Raw genomic sequence first — 19028 nt, forward strand, 5'->3', positions numbered from 1 at the left:
GACTGCAATATAGTAAGAGCATATTGCACTGTTCATGAGTTGTATTTTGGGCAGGTACTGAAGAAGCAATGGGTAATGGCCACATTGTAGTCTGACTAGGTGCCCTCCTCTCTCTCTGGGAAGGGCAATTTCTGTAGAATGAATGTTTGGCTGGAGGTTCTGGATGCCTGTGGCGGTTGCTGTGCGTGCTTAAGTATATGCTTGTGAAGCGTAGTGTTGGACTGAGGAGAAAGAGTGCTGTTCAGGCAATTTGTACAAAACTGGAAAGTCGTTTGTTATCCAGTTGTCGAGGATAGGGGTGATACAGAATGGCTACATAGATGGAATGGATCCTGTGCTGAAATGAAGTGTATATCTGTACTGCTTTCGTTCATGTGATCCTTGATCAGAGTGCTTTAGCCTCTCAGTGCAAATTATCTATTTTTGTGGTCGCTGTACTGTACAAAAGATGAAAAAAATCAGTTAGGAGTCTGATGAAATCTAAAATGATCAATTTACAGTGGCTCATGACATTTCTGAATGAGTTATCTGTTATAACGTGCATGTGAATGGGACAACAATACTGACTATGCAATGTTACACACAAATTGTACGACATCTTCATGACAACAGGTCTATTAACATGGAACATGTGGTAGGTGGTGGTGCCCATCATCCACTCACTTGATGTAGTGCTGCCTACTTCTTCCTTCACCTTTATTATTCCTTCTGTGTGTCTCCTCTCTTCCTATTTCTCCCATCATTACTGTCACTTTTTATTTCTCTTCTTTCCATTTCAGGTAGATCTACACTGTGTGACATCTGATTTCATTTATCCAAGGAAACCATTTACAATGCTCAGTGGTAACCATATAATGAAATAACATGGTGATAAGGAGCCTACTATGGTTCCCTTGTTAAATGTGTGGAGATGAAGATGTGGCTTCCAACAACGTACAAAACCTCTAAACTCTTCCACGCACCTTGCTGTGGTGAAGGACTGTCTATCACAAGAAAATATCAACTCACTGCATGGGATGGCCCTGCACGGGCAGCTGCTTGTCTATGGTTGATGTGTCTGCCATCTCTGGCAGCCTCCCTATTCAGTCCCTTATCCCTGAGGCCAAACTCCATGACCTCATTCCAGGTCTTTTTTGGTCTGCCTCTTGCAACCCTATCCCCAGTGTTCACACGTCTCACTTTTTGCACCCAACTGTCATCCCCCATCCTTTCCACATGCCCAAACCATCTCAATCTACCTCTCCGCATCACAACACCAATACACTCCAGTCCCATCTTTCTTCTTAACTCTTCCATTGTAAACCCAGACTCCCCCCCAGGCCTTACATTCAAGAACACACTGCACATCCACCCAATCATTGTCTTTCTGTATGTCTAAGCCTACTTATATCCTTCTCTTCTACTGCCCAGGTCTAACTACAATACAACATTACAGTCCTAACACATGCCAGAATCAAAGATCCCTCAGCATGGAGGGAGAGCCCTGTCAGTATCAGGAGAGGCAACAGCTCCCTGAAATTTGTCTAACCACTCCTTATTCTGGCCATAGAGCTGGCTCCAGCCTCACCTCCAGCACATTACATAACTCCCAAGTAACAAAACTCTTCCACACACTCAGGAGACTCATCAGCAAGATCAATCCTATCACACCTGAAAATCTCTGCATGCTCTCCCCTACACACTAAACACATGAATTCAGGATTATCTCTCAGTCTGCCTCTGATATCACTACATCTCTTATGCCCACACTTATCACAAACACTGTACAAGATGGAATTACTTCCCATGCCCTTGTGACAAACCACACATGGCCACTCTCCCTCTTCTCTGAAAGTATTACCACCAACCTTAAATACCATCACTTTTGTTTTATCTACATTTACTCTCAACCCCTTGTGTCCTATTCCATCTCTTCACTTTCTAAATCTTTCCTCCACCTCCTTTTCATTCTCTGCAATCAACACCAAATCATTGGCATACAACATCTCCCATGGGAGTCCATTTCTGAAGTCATGTGAAAGGGCTCCACATACCATGATAAACAATAAGATGCTCAAGACTGACCCCTGATGCACATCAACATTCACAGGAAACTCATCACTCCAATCTCCATTCACTCTCACCCAGGTGCAAGTACCCACATACATAGCCATAACCACTCCAGCCAACCACTCCTTGATCCCAATCTTTCTCATTGTCCACTTCACCATCTCCCTAGGAACTCTGTCAAAAGCCTTCTCCAAATCCACAAAAACAAAGAACAGATCCCTTTCCTTTCCTATATATTTTTCCTGAAGCTGTCAAACAATGAATATGACATAAGTGGTCCCTTTGCCTGGCATAAACCCAAACTGCATCTCATCAATGTTCACTCTTTCTCTAATCATACCTCTAAGAACTCTCTCCATTACCTTCATTATCTGGCCCACACGTTTTATGCCTCTATAACATCCTCTTTCCAGGGCATCACCTTTTCTCTTGTACACATTTACAATCACACTCTTCAGCCAATCATCTGGGACAGCACACTCATATATAATCATATTTATCAAAACTGTAATTAGCCCCACTCCTATATCTCCTAACGCCTTCTGCATTTCAGCAGTCAATGAAAACACACCTGCTGTTTCCCACCTGGATCCTGCCTGTTGCCCTGTTCACAGCAGCAGCATCAATGAAAGGCCAAGGGCCAAACACTTGATCTGCTGACTCCAAACCTTCCCTGTTCCAGTCAAACTCCTCATTCAGCAACCAGTAATAATGATGTCTCTAGGTGTCTTTAATATTCTCCCTGTTCACCACTACCTTTCCTTCATCATTCTCCACACACACTGCTCACCTATGATATCCCTGTTTTCCCTCTATGATATGCCTGTTTTCACTCTGTCTGATTTGCCAACTTAAATATATTCCTTTCCACATTCTTCAGGTTATCCAATTACTCTCTGAGACTCATATTTTACCCTGTATACCTCTCTTCTAGCCCTATGCTTGACAGCCAAGTATTCCTCTTTGTTACCATCCCTTTCCCAAGCCTGAAAAAGCCTTTGTTTCTCCTTACCATCAGTTCTACATCCTCATCCCACCACCATGTTACAGGTTTTGGGGGGCCTCTTGTCCATCCACACATTGAATCAGTAACTCTCAGAAGACTGTTCTTGAGAGCTCTTTACTGTTCATTAACACATCTGTCAACAGCTCCTTGTTCATCCATCACTCTACTTGTCTCATTATATAAGGCATCCCTTACTACCTGGTTTTGCATCTTCCATATTTTCATCCTAGGTGCATAAGTCCTCTTTTTCACCACCTGCTCCTTAACCCCTAACTGCCGGGTGTCGGTTGAAACTGTCAAGAAATCGGTGGCCGGGCAGTGCCGGGTGTCGGTCGGAACCACACTTGTTTTCATGCCACAGTTTGAAGGGGCCGCAACTTTATCTCATCACCAATAGCTAGAGAGGGACTCCCACCAGCTGGGTCAACCATACCTCAGTCATCTCTGTGATTTTGCCAGGTGTAAGACGATCTTTCCTTAACTCCTCTCATCCGATTCCGCTCCCACCTCACGTGGACTTTGCCTCATCCACCCCTGCCAAGCCTCTTTCCAGGGATACTAGGAAAAGATTCAGTGACAGTGCCATAGGGCATGCCTTGGACACCACTGTGTCCAGTTATCTATTAATAGATAAGCTATCATTATGAGAGCAAAGCCACGGTCGGTGCCATGGGCAAACGAACGAAAGCCACAGTCTGTGCCATGGGCAAGTGCACAAACCACTTACATGCATCCCCCATGTACCCCATTATATTCTTGAGATCCTTCACCCACATGACCATTAAGTCCCCTCCCAAACCTACAATCTCATCATTCCCCATATTACTTACCACAAGTATTATGTCATCCCACAAACTATCTTTTTCTACATCATCCAAGCCAGCCTGCAGAGCATACGCCAATATAAGCGGAACTGTCAGCCTACCAAACAAAATTTCCACAACTATAATCCTTTTTGTTCACTCTCATTACATTCATGACATATTTCACCTACTTTCTTTAACCAGCACACCCACACCACCATATTCATCTGCCTTTCCCTGGCAAAATATCTTATACTGACAATCCCTCCCAGGAATCATTCTGGCTGATCCTCCCCTATACCTAACCTCCTGTACACAGCAAACATCCACCCACCTCCTACTACTCACTGCCTTGACCACATTCCCCGTTCTACTTTTCAAGCTACCCACATTCCAGGATCCCACTCTGATTCCCTCGGGTGATTTAGTAACGTCAGGCTTCCACTTTTCTCATTTTGTCATATCAAGATTAATTAGGGGAAGAGATTGACCCCATACCCTATCCACCTGGGGAGTACCAAGTCCAGGCATGTGACCTGGGACCATGTAGCCCACCATCTGTCACCAGTGGCTGTGGCAGTGTCCCCTCCATTATACACTCACCGATTGGGCAGCCTCCAAGGGCACTAGTCCTGGGTCTGGGCCCCTCTCTACTGGGCAGATACAGCAAGATAAGAACCACAAAGCCCTGTACCCTCTAGCACAGGTTCGAACCCCCATCCCATCCTGGTCCCAAAACCTACATTGGCGGAGCCCACATCACACCTTCCCTCATTAGGTCCACCACTTGGTGGCAGGGGAAATTTTTCTGGCTGTATGCCCTTGCTGGCATCAGCCCCTTTGACACAGAGGGATATGTTGTGTGCTATGTGATGCACATGTTGGGTAATGCCATGATTTGGTCAGAAAAGAGTTTTTGGGTGAGTATGCAGGTCTACTCTCCATGTAAGTGTCACACTGAAAAGGTCAACAAAGAGGTATAGTCAGGATATTCTGATGGCTAGTGAAACAGGAGCTCCAGCTGTCGCAATCACCTGCATTCTAATTCTCTTTGGAAGTACCTTCCTTATCGGCTGGTGCCACTGGTTCTATCCATCAATAGCCAGATGCCATAAACCCATTAGCGGTGGTCATTTGCCTCTGAGTTAGTTGTTTTCCAGGGAGGGGTACTAAACCTTCGCCAACCCACTTGCTGACACATAGGGAACACATATGGGTTGACTATATGGTTACCACCCAGCACTGTAAATGGTTTCCTAGCTTACACGAAACCATTAGATTTGTCACTCAATGTAAAGCCACCTGAAAAGGAAAGAAGAGTACAGCAATAAAAAGTGACAGGAGAGATGGGAGAAACAGGAAGAGAGGAGGGAAGACTCAGAAAAGAATGATAAAGGTGAACGAAGAAGTAGGCAGCACTACATCAAGTGAGTGAAGGATGGTCACCACCACCTACCACAAGTGTTACAGCTTACTCCCTATAAAATTGTTTTATTATTAACCCTTTGAGGTTTTTGGGCAGGGCAGATTTCGTCTGTGCCAGAGTCAGCCACTCACGCTGACCCACATTTTAGTGGCCCGGTATTTTACTTTGATCGCTCTGTGTCAATACACTTCTCATGATAGAATGTTGGTTTTGGTGTCATTTTAACGCTGAATAGTTGTACTTTATTGTAGTATGTTAAAAAAAGGAGAACGAAGAAAATAAAATGTCAAAATGATGAGTTGAAGTTAGGCGAAAAGCAAAAATTTTATACCTTGCCATAGACAAATATTCGGGAAAAAATAATGAGTAAAGATATGTAAATTTGGTTTAAACCACGCAAAAATACAATAAATTACCTTTACAATGATATATAGATTATGGTAATTTTTGCATTTCATTGTGCAGTAAAGCGAAAGGAAAGCGATGAACAATTTTATTTTAGTCTCGGCCACATATTCGTTTAGTGATGTTTTTCTTTGGTCAGTCAGTGTAAATACACTTTCTATAATAGGATGCTGGTTATGGTGTTACTTTGAAGCTGAATAGTTGTATTTTATCAAAGTACGTTAATAAAAGGAAAACAAAGAAAGTCAAAGTGATGAGTTGAAGTTAGCCAAAAACTAATAATTTAATACCTTGCTGTAGAAAAATATTCATCAAGAATAAAGTTATAAAGAAACAAAGCCATGAGTCTGACCAGCTGTGCAGTACCGCCACACATAAAGCAACCATTCCATGACATCATGCTCGAGCCTCATTGGTATGATGCGTAAATGCAATTTATGGTGAATATTTTACAAAAGTTTCTTAAAATGACGATTAAAAGCGTCATTCGAATCTCTGAGGTTGGATTTGAAATGATGATTGAAATAGTCAACAGAATCTCAAAAGGTTAAGATGGTGACAAATGAAACTTTATTTTTTTCCATTTAAACTAGCTTATGGTTTACTAGAAAGTTGGTTTGAATTAGAGAATGTATTTTTTGTGTTTTTAACTCTTCAATCATGAATCAGAAGCACATCTTGAAGTTGTTCCACTTAAAGTAGCATTTTCCCTGCACATATCCTAGACTACAGTATGTGAGAACTGACAACTAATAAAGTGTCTGAAGCAGAAGGAGTATACTTATCATTTTCTGTGGTACCTACATAACTGTTTCCAATACAGTAGACCCTCGCAATAACTGGAGTAAAGACAGGTTCATTAAAGCTGATAGTTTGTTATATCCGAGGGTTCCCTCCTACCCGAGGTGGGTTTTCAAGCACATTTCAAAATAAATGAGTCACCATCATCATCCAGACCTCCTTTCCCACCCTTGGGCAGGGTGAGAAGTAGCAACGTCCAGACAGCCCAAATTTGCCCAATCCATTGGGCCATGCTTCCATTCACTCACCATTCAAGCTCCCAGAATCCTAGCTATATCTGATACGCCAAAAACATTCACCAAGTTCTGTAGCTTCACATTAATGTATCCAATAGAGTCAATTCAGACGCTGTCACGTTAAAATGGGGTGCCGAATCCCTGATCATGCACTTTTCCTCACAATATTCATCTAGCCAGCTCAATCTCGTCAGTTCCTTAGCCCCACCGACTTCCAAACCTCTCTTCCTCACACACTCATCCACCATATCTCTCCACCTTCTTCTTGGCCTACCTCACCCCCTCCCTCCTTCATATTTGTTCAGATATATCTTTTTCACCACTCTATTGTTATCCATTCTCTCCACATGACCATACCATCTCAGTGCACTCTCTTCAATTCTGGTGTCCACAGACTTCCTCACTCCACATCTTTCACGAATCACATTATTTTGTATCCTATCCACTCTCTGTACTCCACACACATTTCTAAGCAGTCCCATCTCCACTGCTCTCACTCTTGCCTTTTCATTTTCATGCCACACCATAGTCTCACATCTGTATGTTAATGGTGGCACTAACACTCCTTCATCTATGTCTCATGCGCTGCAACACTCAAGCCTCTGTTTCTTATCAAGGCCTTCATTGCACCAGTTACTTTCCTCCCTTGTGGCACTCTACTTTCCACTTCTTTTGCACATTTTCCTCTCTTTTCTATCACTGTACCCAGGTATTTGAACTCTCACCATTTACAGTTTCTTTCCATTCACTGCAACATCACACTGGAAGTCACCTTCTTTCTCAATAACCATCACTTTACTCTTTTCTACATTTAATCTCAATGCATGACGCTCACAGACATCAGCAAAACTCTTCACTAGTCCACAAGTTCTTGTAGACAAGTGCAGTACCTAAGGTAATGAGTACAACACCACATTCAAGGACAGTGATCCCTTGGTTATTGCGCATAACTGCAACTGAAAATGGCACATGATAATGGAATTGCGTGATAATGAATACACAGAACCTATGGGATTTGTCGTACTTGGTTCCATGCACCCAAAGCTCAAACCTCAGTTATCCCTTGTATGACAATTCAGACACACAAAATACAGTACAGCACATAATGTTACGTACCAGAAACACATAGAGACATGGTCAAGTTAATAGAAAGTGATGACAAGGGCACAATTAGGGAGAATACCTAGGGTACTCTGCTACTGGAAACACGAACCTCATCAAACCCTCGACCATTCACTCGCCTTGCCTCTGCCTGCAGACTCACTGAGGTAAATGTACAGTTTAGTTTAAGCACCATCATTACCTTACCAATTCACTGTTTATTCTTAAAGTTTGTTTTCCACATTCTTTAATTATCTTTATGCTGGTAAATGCTTGCCATAATGGTTAAACAATGTTTACAATCCTCAATGAAGCCAAAGAGATGGACACCATGTTATGGTGCTGCTAAACACAGATACCATTTCAGTATACTACTTTTGGCAAGAAATTACCCTTATCAGTGCTGATTAACCCAAACCTAACCTAAATTTTTGTAATTTAACCCAACCTACCATATTTCCTGACAGATAGTGATAATGTGTACTTTTTTTATTCCAAAATTCTGCCTTTAAAAATATACTGGTACCACGGGGGTTATGGTTTGGGACAGCACTATGGATTGAAGTGACTGTTATGAAGGCCACCAACAGTCATAAGCTTTTAACCTGATAGTTTTCATATTCGTTTTTGAAGGCTCCAACATGCTTGCATGCGCCGACCTTGGTCACTTAACTCCTTAAACGCGGCCGTGTACAGTCGCTCCCCCCCCCCGAGTGGCGGGGTTGTATCGCGGTCTGAGTACCTGTAGGAAAATTTTCGCCAAAAATCAGAGATTAACCCTAGAACATTATACTTGGTATGGCAGATAGTACTTACATTCAGCTTTCTCCAGAGACAGGTGTTGAGCCTTCGTGGACTACCCAAGGACTTGTGGAGACTTGCAAAGTTGGGTAACCAAATCTTCACTTTCACACCTCCAGCAACCCGGTTTCCCCTCTACCACAGCCTCATTCTGTCACAGTAAACTTTATACTACAACGTAAAGGTAGTTAGGAATCCGTATTTGTACAATAAGCACTGAAAATAAGGCTAAAATCAACGAAGCGTACGGCCGACATGCAGTGCGGCGGCGGTCTTCCCGTCTCTCAACAAACATTTCCATTTTCACAGCTAAAAACATGTATACTACATTATTTTCAATCATATTACTTCCCAAAAGATCACCACGGCGCGCTTTTTATTCTGCCTTACACCCGTCACTTTATTCTCGTTCCTGTCGGCCGCTTGCACTGACTCGGAAGAGCTAGAACTCGCCATAATGTCACTTTGAAAGCCTGCGGTAAACTGACGCTAAACAGGGGCAAAGCGTGAGAAAAAAAGCTAGTGTTACAACTGAGGAAACAAGCGTTTCCTATTAGCATAAACTGCTTGTGAGAGGAGAGCATAGATTTACAGTTCTGAGCACTCAGAGCGCTGCCATGTATCACAGCCAGGCTGGCAGGGGCCGTGGGGGGGGGGGGGGAACGCGATACTTGGCAACAATGGAGGTCAGTGGTACAAAGGTCAAGTGTGCTAAAAGTAGCTAAAGGGTAGTGGTACTAATAGACAATACTAGCTGGAGCCTGCCTGCCCGCGGTTATTCAAAATTTACTAGAATCGCAAACGCGACGCTTCGCCGTTATGTCCTTTTTGCCGAGCGTCGCAAACGCGACGATCCGCGTTTAAAGGGTTAATGGCAGCTCTCCAAGCTGCTCGATCTCTGGCAGTTTCCCTATTCAATCCCTTAACCCTGAGGTCACACTCAATGACCTCGTCCCAGATCTTTTTCAGTCTACCTCTCACTACCCTACTCCTAACATTAACATTTATCACTTTCTGCACCCAATTATCATCCCCCATCCTCTTCACATGCCCAAACCATCTCAATCTACCTCTCCTCATCACAACACCAATACACTCCAGTCCCATCCTACCTTTCAACTCTTCCATAGCCCCCCCAGGCCTTGCACTCAAGGATGCACTGCACATCCACCTAATCATTGCCATTTCTGTATGCTTGAGCCTGCGAGTATCCTCTTCCTTTACTGCCCAGGTCTCACTACCATACAGCATTACACTCCTAACACATGCCACAACCAAAGATCCCTTAGCACAGAAGGAGTACCATCTCAATGTCAGGAGAGGCAACAGCTCCTTGAACTTCTTCCAACCACTCCTCACTCTAGCAACACAGCTAACTCCAGCCCCACTGCTAGCACATAACATGTCTCCCAAATAACAGAACTCTTCCACATACCTGTACTCAAGTGACTCACCGGCAAGTTCAATCCTTTCATGCCTGGCAATGTCCACATGCTCTCCCCGACATACTGCACGCATGAAATCAGTATTATCTCGCAGTCTACCTCTAATACCACTACATCTCTCATGCACCCACTAATCACAAACACTTCACAAGATGGAATTACCTCCAATGCCCTTGTGACAAATCGCACATGGCCACTGTCCCTCTTCTTTGACAGTACCACCCCCAGCCCTAGATATCATCATTTTTGTTTTATCTGTATTTACTCTTAAGCAATTGTGCCCCACACCATCTCTCCACTTCCAAAATATTTCCTCTGCCTCCCTTTCAATCTCTGTAATCAACACCAAACCATCAGCATTCAGCACCTACCACAGAAGTCCATTTCTGAAGTCATGTGAGAAGACTTCAAGTACCGTGAAAAACAAAGGGTTGACGACTGACCCATGATTAACAACAACATTCACGGAAAATGCTTTACTCAAACCTCCATTCACCTTTACCTAGGTTTGAGCATCCACATACATGACATTGATGACCCTAACCAGCCACTCCTTGATCCAAAGCTTTCTCATTGCTCACCTCACCACCTCTCTAAGGACTGTCAAAGGCCTTCTCCAAATCAACAAAAACAAAGTATAGTTCCCTTTTCTTTCCTATATATTTTCCTGAAGCTGTCGAACAATGATTATGGCATCAGTGGTCCTTTTGCCTGGCATTAAATCAATGTTCATTCTTTCTCTAATCATACCTCTAAGAATTCTCTCCATTACCTTCACTGTCTGGTCTACAAGCTTTATGCCTCTATAATTTCCTCTTTCCAGGGCATCACCCTTCCCCTTGTATACATATTCAATTACACTCTTCAGCCAATCATCTGGGACAACATACTCATATATAATCGTATTTATCAGGTCAGTGACTAACCTTACTCCTATATCTCCAGAGGCTTTCAACATTTCAGCAGTCAACCCAGACACACAGGATGCCTTCCCCACCTGCATCCTGCCTATTGCCCCGCTCACAGTAGCAGCATCAATCAACAGCCATGGGACAAAAACTCAATCAGCAGGCTCCAAACTCTCTGACCCAAACTCCTCATTCAACAACCAACTGTAGTGCTCTCTCCATGCATCTTTAATATCCCCACTATTCATCACAACCCTTCCTTCATCATTCTTCACACACTGCTCACTATGATATCCCTATTCTCCCTCTTCATCCGATTTATCACCATAAAAATCATATTCTTTCCTTCCACATGATTTAGGACATCAAGTAAAAGTCTCTGCAACTCAGACTTTGCCCTGTAAACCTAAAGCCCTATGCTTGGCAGCCAAGTATTCCTCTTTGTTAACACCCTTCATCCATTCCCAGAAAAGCCTTCTTTTCTCCTTAACTGTAGTTTCTACAGCCTCATCCCACCACGAAGTTACTTTATGTCTTGGTGGGCCTCTTGTCCATCCACATACTGAATCAGTACCTCTCAAGAGGTTGGTCTTGAGGGCTCTGTACTGTTCATTAACACTTCTTTCAACATTCCCTGTTGGGCCACCACTCCCCTCATCTCGCTATAGAAGGTATCCCTTAGTGATGGCCTTCCTAATCATTAATTACAATTTCAATAATGCAGACTTCGATGAGTTTGTATTATGATAAATGCATCATAAATAAACAGTAAACTTAGCATTCTGTGGATCAGATATGCACTCATGTAGGTGCACTGAGTGACTGGACCATGCCAAGCACATCGGTGAGTAAAGAGTCTGGTGATCACCCACTCATGAAAGTATGGTGGAAGTGAAAGATTTGTATATTCATGATTTTCCCATTCAATACATAATTTAATGCAAAACTATAAATAAATTTAAAAACAAAATTATTATCTGAACCTAACCTAGCCTATTTTATGATATTCTGGCGTGTTTGTTTGTTACCGGTGGTTAGGTTGGTTACGCTGAGCTACAATATGGTTAGATGAGACTGGACTGGGTTGGGTTGGGTTGGGTTGGTTTAGGTTAGGTTAGGTTTGGCTTTGTTAAGTTGGGCTAGGTTAGGTATGATCAGGTTTAGTTTGCTTGTGTAGTTAGGTTATTTTTAAAGTCAGTTTAGACTGGGTTAGGTCAATTGTGACTTAGTCATGGTAGGTTAGGTTAGGTGTGATTAGGTTTGGTTTGGTTGTGTGATTAGGTTATTTTTGGTTGGGTTTTGTTAGGATAGGCATGGCCAGGGTATGAATATATAAAGTTAGGCTTGTAATAATAAATTCCAGTAGATATGAAGAGGTTTTAGTTCATTCATTCATTCATCATCCAATCCTACATTGCCCCATGAGATGCATAGGAGCCCAGGGCTAGGCAAGTTGGTCCTGACATTTAAGATGAGAGTGACCAGCCTCACTCATCCCTGAGTGGCATTACGTGAGCAATAAACCCCAACCACCCCTTGGATATAAATCTTCACCGGCTCAATCCGACTGGAGTGCCGTAATTACTCAATAAACCACCAGGCGCCAAAATCTGGTTATATGGTTACCACCCAGCGTAGTAAATGGTTTCCTGGTGTACAGAAAACCATTTGGCTTGTCACTCAGTGTAGAGTCACCCACAGGTAGAAAGAAGAGGAAAGAAAGATGGAAAGAAAGACAGAAGAGGGAGTGCAAAGTCACCTGTAGGCAGAAGGACGAGGAAAGACTGAAGGAAAGAAAGACAAAAGAGGATGGAAGGAAAGAAGGATGGAGGAGAGGAAAGGGCAGACACCTGAGAACAGCACTACATCGAGTGAGTGGATGGTGAGTGTCCCCACCTACCACAAAACAGGTTTTAGAAAGTCAGTTATTATGCCTGATAAACGAACACAGGTGGATCAGGACGAACACTGATAAGCTGAACACTAAAAAAAAAAAAAAAAAGAACAGTTAATGATCATTTATCACTATAAAAATGATTAGAATAATACAGAAAACAGCCAGACCTGGTGCGGTGGCATCTTTGTCGTGGGTCTACCCCCCCTTGGCTGTCGAAGAGAAGAGGAGGACAGCATGGGGGCCAAACCACCGCAAACCCCTTGGCCCCTCACGGGGTCCGAGTACCTGGGAGTGATTTCGGTTGCCCGGGCAAGTACCACATCTCCCAACATAATACACACAACAACACCGTTTTTTCTACACCGAGAAATGACTCCTCGGCAGTCATTTCTTGACAACTTTTTCTAGCCGAGGACATTGAAAGCAATCCAGGACCCACCAACAAATACATATGTCCAACCTGCTCAAAACCTATCATATCGAGCCAACAGACAAAGGGTTCAGTTCAGTGCAATTTCTGCAAGAACTGGACCCATTACACCAGCACAACACTTGCATCCAGAAAACATTACACAAACACCTGGACCTGCTCCTTATGCTCCCTCCCCCCACCCACTAACCCCCCCACCAACCCTACTCCTACTTCCTTCACACCTCCACAGCCAAACCCACCAATCCTTCCCACACCATCCAATCCCCCAACTCCTCCCATTCCAACCCATCCTAATCCACCCCAACCCTTACCTCCATCACAACCTCCTCCTACCCCTTTCCATCCACCCACACCACCTCCCCCCATGCTGCAGCAGCCAACGCACACCACACACACAACATAACCATGCTTCAGTTAAACATAGATGGCATAAACACCAAAAAACAAGAACTCTCACAATTCATCAAACAACACAACATATACACTGCCATCTTACAAGACACAAAATTACACAGAGCACAGAAAACACCAACATTTCATAACTTCACAACCATTCGACAAGACTGGGCCAACGGCGGTGGCGGTGGACTCATCACCCTAGTACACAAATCCATCAACTATGCAGATACCAGTGCACACACAAAGTCACTTCTCCCCCCACATGGCACCACAACAGAAATACAATTAAAATATGCACTGGTAACAAATCACACATAACAATCGCTAACATATACATTCCTCCCCCAATCGTCCCCCACAGTACCACACAATTACTCTCCATAGATACACCACATCACTAACATACCCAACATCATCCTGGGTGGTGATTTCAATGCCAAGTCATCGGCCTGGCATGTCAATAACCCTGACACAGACAGAGGGCTGGTACTACAATCCCAGACAAATCATCTTTTCATACTGAACAATCTAGATCAACACACCCACATCCCACACCAAGCCCTCTTCCTCCCATCATCCCCAGACATCACGCTCTGCACCCTAAACCTCGCTCCCACTACTTCCTGGAAAGTGGTCAAAACCCTAGGGTCTGATCACCTCCCAATCATCATCACTACCAAAACCAGAATCACCCCAGCTGGCCACAGACACACATACACTAATTACAAGAGGGCCAACTGGAAGGCCGTTGCAACTGAAACAGAAGAACATTTTCAAACACTGAACAGTACACCCATCACAAACATCAACACTGCTGTGCACACTTTCAATACAATTATACAAAACGCAGACAAAAGACACATGCCTAGAGGCAACAGAAAGAGAGACAACCCCAACTTCACACCAGAAATTCAAGGCCTCATCAGACAACGGGACACACTAAGACACTCCCCAACATCCCATACACAAGACACCGTACAACAAATACAAGAACTCAACACTGATATAAACAATATCAGAACAGCAAACACTAAACTGGAATAATTATCTTCAAACACTTGACCACAAAACAAACACAAGTAAACTCTACAACACTAAACAGCATCACACTCTCCAACAGCAACACTACACACTCACATGCCGCTATCACAACAACAGACACCATATCTTCAAACAAACAACAAGCAAACACTCTCATCAATCACTTATCATAAGTCAGCCATCTAAACCCCAATCCCGAAGACCGACGTATCATACGACATAAGAGACACTTCCCCACAGACCCAGGCTATGCACCTTTCACTTACAACCAGACGAAGCACATCATTATTAACCTTAAGCACTCATCTGCCTGCGGACCAGACAACATAAGCAACATTCACCTTAAACACCTTGAACCACAAGGCATACAAGCACTCACCAACATATCAAACTACAGCTACTCACACAACATAATACCTAACATCTACAGGAATGGCATTATCATCATTATCCCTAAACCCAACAAAGACCCCACATTACCTTCCTCACACTATCCCATCACACTCCTCTGCACCCTCTAAAGTCACTGGATGACTGGTACTACAACTAGTCACACCTCACATTCCCCTAGCCCAATCACAACGTGGCTTTACGCCACTACACTCCACAAACACCCTTCTTACAGACCTTACACAGAGAGTTTTCAATGGCATGAATTCAGCTAGGCCACAACACAGAACACTCCTAGTCACACTAGACATCAGCAAAGCTTTTGATACCATCCCCCGCCACAACCTCACAAACAAAATACACGTACTCAAGACAAACATGCACAATAACACAAAAAGATGGTTGGCAAACTACTTAACAGGCAGATGTGCACATGTAACATTTGCCGGTCAATCTTCTAACATCAGAAACTTCACAAATGGCGTCCCCCAAGGATCTGTTTTGTCCCCTACACTCTTTAACTTATACATGCAAGACATATCCACACCCCACACACCACAGATACACATAGCTTCCTATGCAGATGATATAACACTTATATGTATGCACCAAAATGCAAACACAGCTGCACACATCCTCCAACCTTACCTCAACACACTACACGAATGGTTCACCACAAGCAGGATCAAAATAGCCCCAGCCAAATCTACAGTGACTCTTCTCACAAAATGGACAGCAGAATATAGTCGTATCCCACACCTCACCATAAACAACACTCCCCTACCACACACACACACACAAAATCCTTGGTGTAACATACGTCAATGTCATTAACACATCACAAACATTAAACATAAAATAACACCAAGACTCTCTGCCTTGAAGTCACTTGCCCATACAACATTCGGACACAACATAGAAACCACCACCACAGTATACAAACAATACATACATTCAGTAATGAATTATGCAAGCAGTGCCTGGGCTCCTAACCTCACCAATAAAAACTACAACACTCTACAGACCATCCGGAACAAGGCCCTAAAAATAATCACAAGCTGCACAGCTACTACACCCACAGACCACCTACATCAAGAAACCAAAGTCCTCAAAGTCAAGGATCACCTAGACATGAGAGGCACCCAGTTTCTTGCTGCAGCCTCCACAAACCTACAACATCCACTACATTACAAGGCAGCACATCCACCCACACCAAGGAACATCGAAACAACACCCAGCACACGAAATCATACACAAATACTGTCATCTCTCCCCCCTTGCCCACCTCAGACCAGCTTCCAGAAGCATATCCACACTCAAATCACTTGCCGCTCCATTCAGTCACTTAAAGACAACACACAGCTACATGCACGGCCTCCTGACATCCACCCTTCTGGATCCTATCTCCCTTGTGAGGAAAGGGTCCACCTGGCCAAGCTGAGATGCGGACTCCAACCAGCCCTTTTAGGTTACCAAAAGGGGCTGGATGACTCTGTTGCTGATGCCTGTCCAGGATGTAACACAGCACCCCATACTATTAAGCACATTATGGAAGACTGCATTGCACACAATCACCTATGCCAACAACACAACATACACTTTTTGAGAGCTCTGTGGGAAAGCCTGGTCTCGGCCATGGCCTTCCTAAGTGACTCAGGGCTGTTCAGCCAGAATGCCTAGGGAACAACTACTACTACTACTACTACAGCCAGAAATAATAAGTGAATCAGTAATGTACAGTAGAACCTCTCTAGTTCGGACTATACGGGGGGAAGGGTTGTCCGAATTAGCAGATTGTCCGGACCATCAGGGTAATCTCATTCATGAGTTTTCCTGCAGGAACACCAGCCTCTAGTTTATCCAGTATTTTCACTTTACCTGCAATACTTAGTGTTACATGCTTCCTTTTAACACCTTTATTCATTGCAGAAGCTACACTTGCATTAGGGGGCATGGTAAGGAGGATTAACTTCTGAAATACGGCGTAAAAATATAAATGGTCGGTGAACTAGATGATGGAATGAATGCTAGCGTGTGATTAAACAGGCGCCCATGTTACGACCTAGCATGATCTGAGACTAAACAAGTGACGATCGCTTTCTGCACCGATACTGAGAATGACTTTAGAATTATTTTCAACATATTTTTTGGAGTTTATTATTTTTAAATTTTGTCCGAATTAACAGAAATCCGGATTAACAGGGTCCGGACCAAAGAGGTTCTACTGTATTTCTGTTGCTTAACCCCTAAACCGCGGGGTTGTTTTGGAGCTCCTTGCGTGTCCTGCGGCGATATTCACGCTCCGACAGACTTTGTAAAAATGTTTACCAAAAATCAGTTATTAGTCCTAGAATAATATAATTACATATGCATATGGCACATACCTTTAGCTTTCTCCTGGGATGGTTGTTGAGCCTTCGTCGAGTACCGTAGGACTTGTGGAGACTTCTGAAGTTGGGTAACGAAGTCTCCACTTTACACTTCCCGACACCCCATAATATGATTACCACAGCCTGATATTATCACTAGAAACGCTGTTCTATGATTTTCAAATAGTTTGGAATCCGTACTAAAAAAAAAAACAAAAAAAAAAAAAACGCTGTGAAAGCAATGAAAATTACGAGCGCGTACCAGCTTCCCACTTGTGATTGTTCGCCGCTGGTATTCTGCCATTTATTATTCATAAAAACACTCACACTTTATATGTCTAGTACTATATAACACTTATATATATCTGCATGCTTTATCCATAAGTTTCCTTCAGTAATAGTAGTTTAGTGTCACTGTAGGCATTCAATTTCTCTTTCAGTAAAATACGTGGCATTCACTTTCTCGTCCTGTATACTAGCGTTGAGAGCGAATGTCACTTTCACTTTCTTTTTCATAACTCATAGTATTCATACATGCTAGAGTGAAACTTTCACTTTCATTACTCCTAGTATATATACTTGTATTCTTATATTATTACTGTACTCATTTACATTTCTATTTATATTCTCTATTTTATTTACACTATTTACATTTCTATTTTATTTACAATGTGTTATGCATTGTCATATGCAGTAACTTATAAAACTATTTTCCACTGTTCACTTATATTTACATTCATTGCTTTCACTTGCTGTTTACATATTATTTACATTTCCACTTGCACTGTTTTAGTCACCAGAAAGATCGTAGTCACTGTCCATCATTTTCATTGATAAATTAGCCAGTTCACGTTCCACAGCAGTCACTTAGCCCTTTACCCCTTTATACACGAGGTCACAGGACCCATTGCATGGGGCTAAAAAGCGGCGGAATAGGAGCGTTCGCGCTGCGTGGAAAATCTGCCAGACACCACCAGAAACTGTGTCTCATTTTCATTTTGATGGGCTAAGGGGGTATTAGTTAAACTTCAGCGTTCTTTTTCTGATCAATATTTACAATATTGGTTAAGCAAATACCTTTAAAATGTAAATTACTCTTACTTGTGTTATTTCACCCAAAATATCACCTAAAAATTCGTATACAGTATTTATATATTCTTCCCTAAGAAGGTTAGGACAGTATCTGTCAATAAGACTGTTTTTGGACTGTAAGAAGCAAAAAAAGCGTATGAATAATGACATTCATATATAATCTGACTTGTACAAAAAATGGCAAATATGGCCTAGCCATAGTTTAATATTTATTAGACTCTAAAATGTTACGGCGTATCGAAGCCTAGCGCTGCCAGACGTACGAAGCAAGCCAGCTAATGGAGTAGATCACAGGGCAAGTATAAGACACAACTGTTTTGGTTTGCTTGGATAACTTGTTGTAACGGAGGCAGCAACTAAATATCAACATGCTTTCTTGAAGTGAATTAAATTTTATTCTTACTCACAGGGAGTTTAATGTGTTAG

The 19028-nt window shown here is 42.9% G+C and overlaps 1 protein-coding gene across 1 annotated transcript in view; it reads right to left on the reverse strand.

Annotated features, from left to right (window-relative positions):
- Positions 1 to 19028, reverse strand: part of LOC145406748 (midasin) — a 489879-nt gene that overhangs the window by 102913 nt on the left and 367938 nt on the right. The window lies entirely within an intron of this gene.

Source organism: Coenobita brevimanus, chromosome 71 (genome assembly GCF_032717465.1).
Source record: "Coenobita brevimanus isolate Jiangsu-jjx chromosome 71, ASM3271746v2, whole genome shotgun sequence".
NCBI classification, from domain to species: Eukaryota; Metazoa; Arthropoda; class Malacostraca; order Decapoda; family Coenobitidae; genus Coenobita; species Coenobita brevimanus.